Source organism: Phalacrocorax carbo, chromosome 2 (genome assembly GCF_963921805.1).
Source record: "Phalacrocorax carbo chromosome 2, bPhaCar2.1, whole genome shotgun sequence".
NCBI classification, from domain to species: domain Eukaryota; kingdom Metazoa; phylum Chordata; class Aves; order Suliformes; family Phalacrocoracidae; genus Phalacrocorax; species Phalacrocorax carbo.
Window position 1 is genome coordinate 36,147,997 of NC_087514.1, and position 7,315 is coordinate 36,155,311.

The 7,315-nt window shown below is 48.0% G+C and overlaps 1 protein-coding gene across 1 annotated transcript in view; it reads right to left on the reverse strand.

Annotated features, from left to right (window-relative positions):
- Nucleotides 1-6,047, reverse strand: part of KCNB2 (potassium voltage-gated channel subfamily B member 2) — a 215,747-nt gene extending 209,700 nt beyond the window's left edge. Inside the window, exon 1 of the mRNA XM_064442554.1 lies at nucleotides 5,634-6,047. The gene's annotated coding sequence lies outside the window, so the exon portion shown is untranslated. The remainder of the gene's footprint in view (nucleotides 1-5,633) is intronic.
- Nucleotides 6,048-7,315: the final 1,268 nt, after the last annotated feature.

The following is a 7,315-nucleotide window of genomic DNA, read 5'->3' on the forward strand; positions in this document are numbered from 1 at the left end:
GCTTTGCGATTTCAAGCCTAATTAGTCCAGATCACTGTTTTGAGTCTGCTTAAATACATTAGCGGGTTTCTTCTAGCTGCTGCAGCCTGCCAACACTTTCTGCTCAAACTGTCCCTGGATCTCTCTGATATATTCAAATTTACATGAAAAGTATGGCCATAAATTGTAGCAGGATTATTCAGGCATCTGAGAGTATGTCCAGCTGAGATGAGGTCATCAACCTTGTAGGGAAACCAAAACCTCATACTTTAAGAGAGCAAAAGACACAACTGAAAGCTCTGTAGAAAGCAGCATTATGGCCTCATCTTGAGTTGTTGAGTTTGGTTTTAACTTTTAACTCTATATATTTAAAATATAGCTAATTTCCTAAAACTTAACTATTGATGAGGTACTGTAAAAAACTATTTTATGAACTGTCTCGAGATGTCTTATTAATGCTCTGAGGCAAATTTATTCTCTATTTGGACTGTACCACCATAATTGATTTCTATTTCTTAAATTGTTAGGCAATCTGGGGGAGAATCTCATCTTCAGTGCCATCAAAGATTATATTTGAGAGTTTTGTTCAGTTAATTATGAGCACAGCTTTGCATTTGTTTCCTCATTACATGGTTTTACCTAAAGAGCTGATGTTTATTTCCTAACAAGCTGATACCCGAATATCACAGAATCACAGAATGGTAGTGTTTGGAAGGGACCTCTAGAGTTCATCTTGTCCAACCCCCCTGCTTGAGCAGGCACACCCAGAGCAGGGGGCACAGGACTGTGCCCAGGCGGCTTTTCAATGTCTTCAGGGAAGGAGACCCCACAACCTCTCTGGGCAGCCTGTTCCACTGCTCTGTCACCCTCACAGGAAAGAAGATTTTTCTCATGTTTAGGTGGAACTTGCTGTGTTCCAGTTTGTGGCCATTGCTCCTTGGCCTGTTGTTGGGCACCAATGAAAAGAGTCTGGCCCCATCCTCTTGACACCCACCCTTCAGATATCTATAAATATTGATAAGATCCCTACTCAGTCTTCTCCAGGCTGAACAAACCCAAGACTCTCAGCCTTTCCTTATAAAGATACTCCAGCCTCCTGATCATCTTGGTAGCTCTCTGCTGGACTTGCTCAAACAGTTCCACACCCTTCTTAAACTTGGGGGTCCAGAACTGGACACAGTACTCCAAATGTGGTCTCACCAGGGCAGAGTAGAAGGGGAGGATAACCTCCCTCAACCTGCTAGCCACACTCCTTTTCATGCAGCCCAGGATACCGTTGGCCTTCTTGGCCACAAGGGCACAGTGCTGGCTCATGATGGCAGCATGAAGGATACCCTGCAACAGCAAGGATGACTTCCCAGGGAGAAGCACAGACCAACGTAGAGGCTTCTCCTGTATCATGTGCCAGTGCTGTGGCAACAGAGCTGCTCAATCCCTCCATCTGGGCTCGGACAGTATCTGCCCTCACACAGTTTCACAGTGTACCGCGGTCCCCGTCATGGTATTATGAGAGGTAAATTGGTAGATTGCCATTGTTCCTTGTAAAGACTACAGTTGCTGCTTATCACAGCCTACTCCTAAATACTCAGAGCTGCATTATGCCAGCGTGACATATATTATTTATTAGCTAATAGATTGTTGGTTCTGATTCTCTTGCTGCTGCCAGCAGTGATGCTACTGACTAGTCTTTATAGTCATCCGGAGGAGAAATAGAGCCGTATAGAAGTCAGACATCTAAGTCACAGCTGATCTGCCATTACAGCTAAATATAGATTTCCTGCACTAGAAACAAACAAATTAAAAACCCCACAGATTTTAGTGGCCTAAGACTTTTCCATTACTGTTTCCATATTGTTCACGCAGTCAACACAATCCATGAACAAGTACCTTCAAAATAATATTCATTATTTACTGGTTATGCATTTAACAACATCATACTTTCCATCCTGGCAAAAAAAGTAACTCCTCAGTTTAAAAACTCCTCAGTTTACTCCAGCCCTCCAGCCGTGGAAGAAAGCAATGTATGGCACAGTAAACAAGTGAAACTTCAGGAGGATGCCAATGTGCGACTTTGTTTCTGCATGTTCTGTAATGAGCACCAGGAAGGACAAAAAGCAGAATAGCCTTTGCAGTCCTTCCAGCTTTAATGGAGAACACAGGCAGTTTTAAGCTTAATAGATTTTAAATATCTTGACTGATGCAGATTATATCTAAGGCTTTTATCGTATTTAGTGATCTGGGAAGCTGTACTGGGGCTGTCTTTATACCTATAGCTACCCAAGATAAGAAACTTCCAAGTTCTGATCGATAAAAAATTGAATTATTCAGCTTCTCTGATCACTTTTTATATTTAATCATAAGATTTAATATACGTGTATTTCACTTAGATTGAATTTGAGCATCATTAAGCAATCAATTTATTATAGGATGCCATATTATATCTAAAATTGCGTAATACTCAAGAAAAAATTCAAAATAATTACATTCTTTGCAAATTCTTTCCATATATGCAAACAATTATACATAAATAAATATGGGAAACTATGGGACTGCACAAAAAATGTACATTTACAATAGGAAAAAAATACAGTCTGTAACGTCCCAAGTGACTTTTCACAGTATCCCATAGAACACTGTTGTATATCCTAGAGATCTCTGTGATTAAAATTTGAAAAGTTTCTTTTGATTTACAGGTAAAATTATTGTTAGGAAGTAGACACTCATTTCCACCTGTTAAAATGCAAGTAAATACAACATGTCCCAAAGATTTGATATAAAATCCAAGAAATTAAATAGCTGGTGCCACTACCTCAGCAATAACCATAAGAGAAAGACGACAGTTACTTGTGAGAGATCAAAAATATTTTCTCTTAGGGTGCTCACATCCTGATAAGGGTAGAAACAGCACAACCCGACAAAGTAAACAACAGCCTGTTTTTATCATGCACCCAAGTTTATAATATTCAGATATCTATTAGGTAAAAAAAACCTTATTTCTAAAAATTAAAAACATCTCCCATAGCAATACTACATAAAAAGCGAAAGTCCTTTCAGAGGCGACCATTATTTAACTCCAAGAGCTGTGAGCATACTGTTGCTGGGTCAGACGGTATTATGCAATAACATGATGAGTTAATAGAAATGACCCCTGAAAACATCCAAAAAATTCATTTTTAGCATGCATCCATGTCAACTCTGATGAAGCTGAAGTGGTTCACAACTTTAAGCGCTTCCCTTTCTGGCTCCCAGCTTTCCCTCCTGGGCTCTGCCTGCCAGGAGTGGCAGCTCTGTACCCTGGAAGAGCAGATGCCTTCAGAGGGGTCTGCAGGGGGATCCCACTGCACCGCAGTGCTCCCGGTCCCTGCCCCCTTCACCAGACACCTCATCTCCCATTCACTAAGACTCCTTTCCTCTAAACCATGCAGACTCGAGACCAGACAGCCCCTCCCCAACATGCTGTTTATATAAGAACAACACACGGAGTAAAACACTGACTGACACGTCCTCCAGCAGGTAGATTTAAATATAGTAGCGCCATGAAAAATGTTACCTGCGCATGTAGTGACATGAAGCTCGAAGAAGTCACATAAGATCAAGATTTTCTTCTAAAACTCACAGTAGCAAGATTTTTGGCAAAATCCCTAATGTTGGCAAGAAAGCTATCGCAAACCTCGACTCCTCGCCTTGCCTTGAATGGCAAGCCAGAATTTGCCAATTAACTTGCACTTAGAAAAAAAGGCTGAGTATGAATAAATAAATACATATGATATGGCAACGGGACATTTTAAAATGCTGAAGCCAATGGAAATGCTCAGACTGAAGCATGCTGCTCCAAACAGCACTTCTCCCTCATCTCAAGCTGAAGATGTTTTTGTTTTTACTGGCTGCATATGTCTGAATGAGGCCAACCTGCTGAGCCCCAGTGACAGCGTCCAGCTGAGAAAGAAGCAGGCGAGAGCAATTTGAACGCTGTTGCGAGAGCTGCCTGCAAATGATGTGGAAGCATCATTTTAAAAAAAAAAAAACACCAAACCAAATAAACATAACAAGGCAGCTGCAAGTTCCAATAAGGCTGGGGGAGGAGGTGGGTTTATCAGTTGTTGTTTGAATGGAAAAGACAGCAGCGTTAAGAACCAGCAACGAACTTTTTTCAGGTACTGCACCTCATCTCTGTTAAAGATCTCCAGAGCTTCACTAGTACATCTCAGGTGAGCACAGAGCAAACAAATCTCACAGTGGCATGTATCCTGCTACCCTGAAAGTTTTTCGCAGAACTCCCTGGGAGGAGGACTGTGCCCCAGGCTTGGCAAGACATTTAGTTCCTCAGAGCTTCCCAGCCTCTAAGGCTCGGTGCTAGCTCTGCACTAACTGGGATACGACTCATCAGCTGAGCAAACTTGAACTCTTAGTGTTTTTAAAGCAAAACCTCACCAGACAGGCTTTTCCCACTCCCAAGCCTGTCCAGCCTCGCTGCTATTCTTCCTCTTCTAAACCAATCTTGGCAGCTCTTCAGAGCTACAGGATGGGGTCACTGAAATCCTTCGCTTAGGTGTCCTTTTAATAGCAAGGTCTTGATGACTGTGTATTTGCTAAGGAACGTTGCCTCCACCTGATGCTATCGACACTTCTCTTTTTACACAAACATTTTAAAAGTGACAGTTTTGGCAGGGATTCTAGAGAAGGTCTCATCTGCAATGAATTAAAAAGTCCAAGAAGCTACAAATATACTGCTTTTATATATCTTAATCATTATGTAACTTGAGTTGAATGAAGTCCAAGACCTACTATAAATACGGACAGCACATACACAGGGTATCAGCAAAGGTCTACCTTCACCTGGGCAGTGAAATTCTGATATAAGAAACATACTGAACGATTTGTAGAAACCATACAGCCAACATGCCCATTTATAAAGACACTTAGATTTTTAAATCTAGGGGAGTGACAGCATGCTACGTATCTACGGAAAGCATATATGCCAGTATATATTTTAGACCAGCACAAGCCACAGTTTTTCTTCTCTGACAGAGGGGATTTTTCAATCCCCGGGGACACGGGGTAACTCAGATGACAGCTGTCTTCCGAGAACGCTGAGGTTTTCTATCATCAGGTTCCCACAAGCGCTATTAGAGCATCAGAAACAAACGACGAGCCTTTATCTTTAAAGCTCACCCACGGCAGGAGGTAGAATACTACGAAATATCATTTCCCCCCCTCTCCCTTTAGCAGCTCTGAAGGAACAAAAATACAAGCCAGGGTTTCCAAAGCGCTCCAGCGTGAGGGCTGCGTTATTCTCCCTCAAACTGATCCAGGCAGCCGGGGAGAAAACCCTCTGTCCGTCCAGCCCGGCCGAGCACGCCTCCCCACAGGCACCCCCCCCGGAGGGGCGCTCCCCGCCGAGCGCGCCCGGGGCTCCCCGGGGCTCCCCGCCGACCGCCGCGCTCCCCCCCGGCCCGGGCGCCCCGCAGCCCGCCGGGGGCCCCCGGCAGCCTTCGCCTCCCTTGCAACTCCCGGAGCGAGAGGCGTGGATGAGTCGGGCTCTAAATAAAAGCAAAAAAAAAAAAAAAAAAAACCAAAAAACCCACAAAAAACCAAACCAACCAAATAAACCCAAACGGCAGCCCTCGGCGGCGGAGAGATGCCCGTCCGCTTACCTTGCTCGGCGGGCGCCCGGGGCACCGCCGGGGGCTGGAGGAGGGATTCCCCGGCGCTGGCAGGGGCTGCTCGGGCTTCCCCGGGCACTGCGCGGCCGCCAAAGCCACGGCGAGAGATTTGTTTTGGTCGCTCCTTCCCGGGGAGGGTTTTGCTCTACATTCCCGGCTCCACATCACCGCCCCCCCCGGCACGGAGAGGACCGGGGGTGGAAAAACCACGGCAAAGGCATCTCCCTCCTACCCCCGCGGAGATGAAGAAGCCGCCGAGGAAGCAGCGCGGCGAGCGGCTGGAGTGGCGGCCGGGTGGGGGTGGGGGGACACTGGGCGGGGGTGGGGGGGGGGGGGGATAAAATCCGAGCCCGCGCTGCCCTCGCCCCGCTGTAATCCCCGGCTGCCTGCGAGCTGCCGGCTGCCGGCGCGGCCGCCCGTGTCTGCGGCTGTGCGCGGCGGCGGCGGCGGCGGCGGCGGGGCGGGGGGGCACGGCCGCTGCCGGCCGGGGCACCCGGGGCGCCCCCCGCCACCCCCCGCGCCGCCCCCCGCCGCCCGGCTGCGCGCACACCCGCGCGCACCCGCGCCCGCTCCGCGCTCCCCTGCACAGAGAGGGGGTGCGCGCACACGCACACACACGCGCACCCCCCCGCATTAACACCAGGCGGGGGATGTACACAAACACGTACACAGCCCGCACCCCTGCCCGGGCAGGGGGTGCACACGCACACATGCACATACATGCAGACACGCACAGACGCTATATAATCAACGCCACAGGCAGGGGATACACGCATGCACGCACGCAACCCACGCTAACACCCCCACGCACCCCGCCGCCCAGGCAGGGGATCCCCCCCTCCGACAAGGATGCACCCACATTAACACTCCCATAGAGGGAATGAGCACACCTCCTCGCACCTCCCCACACACGTCCTTCCCAAACAGGGAATGTGCGCACTCACACGCACTCTTCCATATACTACACCCTCACACATACACCCCCTGTCCCCTGGTCAGTGGTACACCCACGCCACCATCCTTCCCCTCTTTCTGCCCCCTTCCCCAGCCCGGGCAGGGCACAGGCACACAACACGGGACACCCAGGTGTCCCTGGAGTCCGGCTGACAAGCTGACATCCCAGGCCCAGCCTCGCCGTTGGTGTGCCGGGGGCCTGCCGAGGGCCGAAGCCCATGGCAGAGGTGCAGCACCCAGGGAGTCAGGACCCCTCACAGGGTGGGGACTCACATGCTTCTGTCACCAGGTCGTGATGGGGCAGCAGGATCAAGACTTCTGCTACTCCTCCTGCCTCTTCCTGCCTCCCATGGGGTTTAATAGTTCTTCTTTATTGCTTTTTAATGGAAAGTCCTTTATCATTCCTGATAATGGGAGGAAGTCTCGCTTCATTCAGTGGTGCCCCTCTGTATTTTAGGTTTTGGATTAGAAAGCTGTTCTCCTTTTCAAGCTCTCCTTTCTTTCTCGGATTTCATAACAGTGCCTCTGTAGCTTTGCCCTCTGCATTGTGTTGCTCAGGCTTCCTCTCATCCTATAGCTCTGAGATTCTGCCTTCAGTGTTGCACATTTTGCTGCCGGGATGAAGGCTTTCCAACACAAGATTTATCAGCTTCCCTTTCTTTTTTTTTTTAATTCAAAGACCTCCTAATTCTTTTGAATGCCATCCAAGAAACAGATTG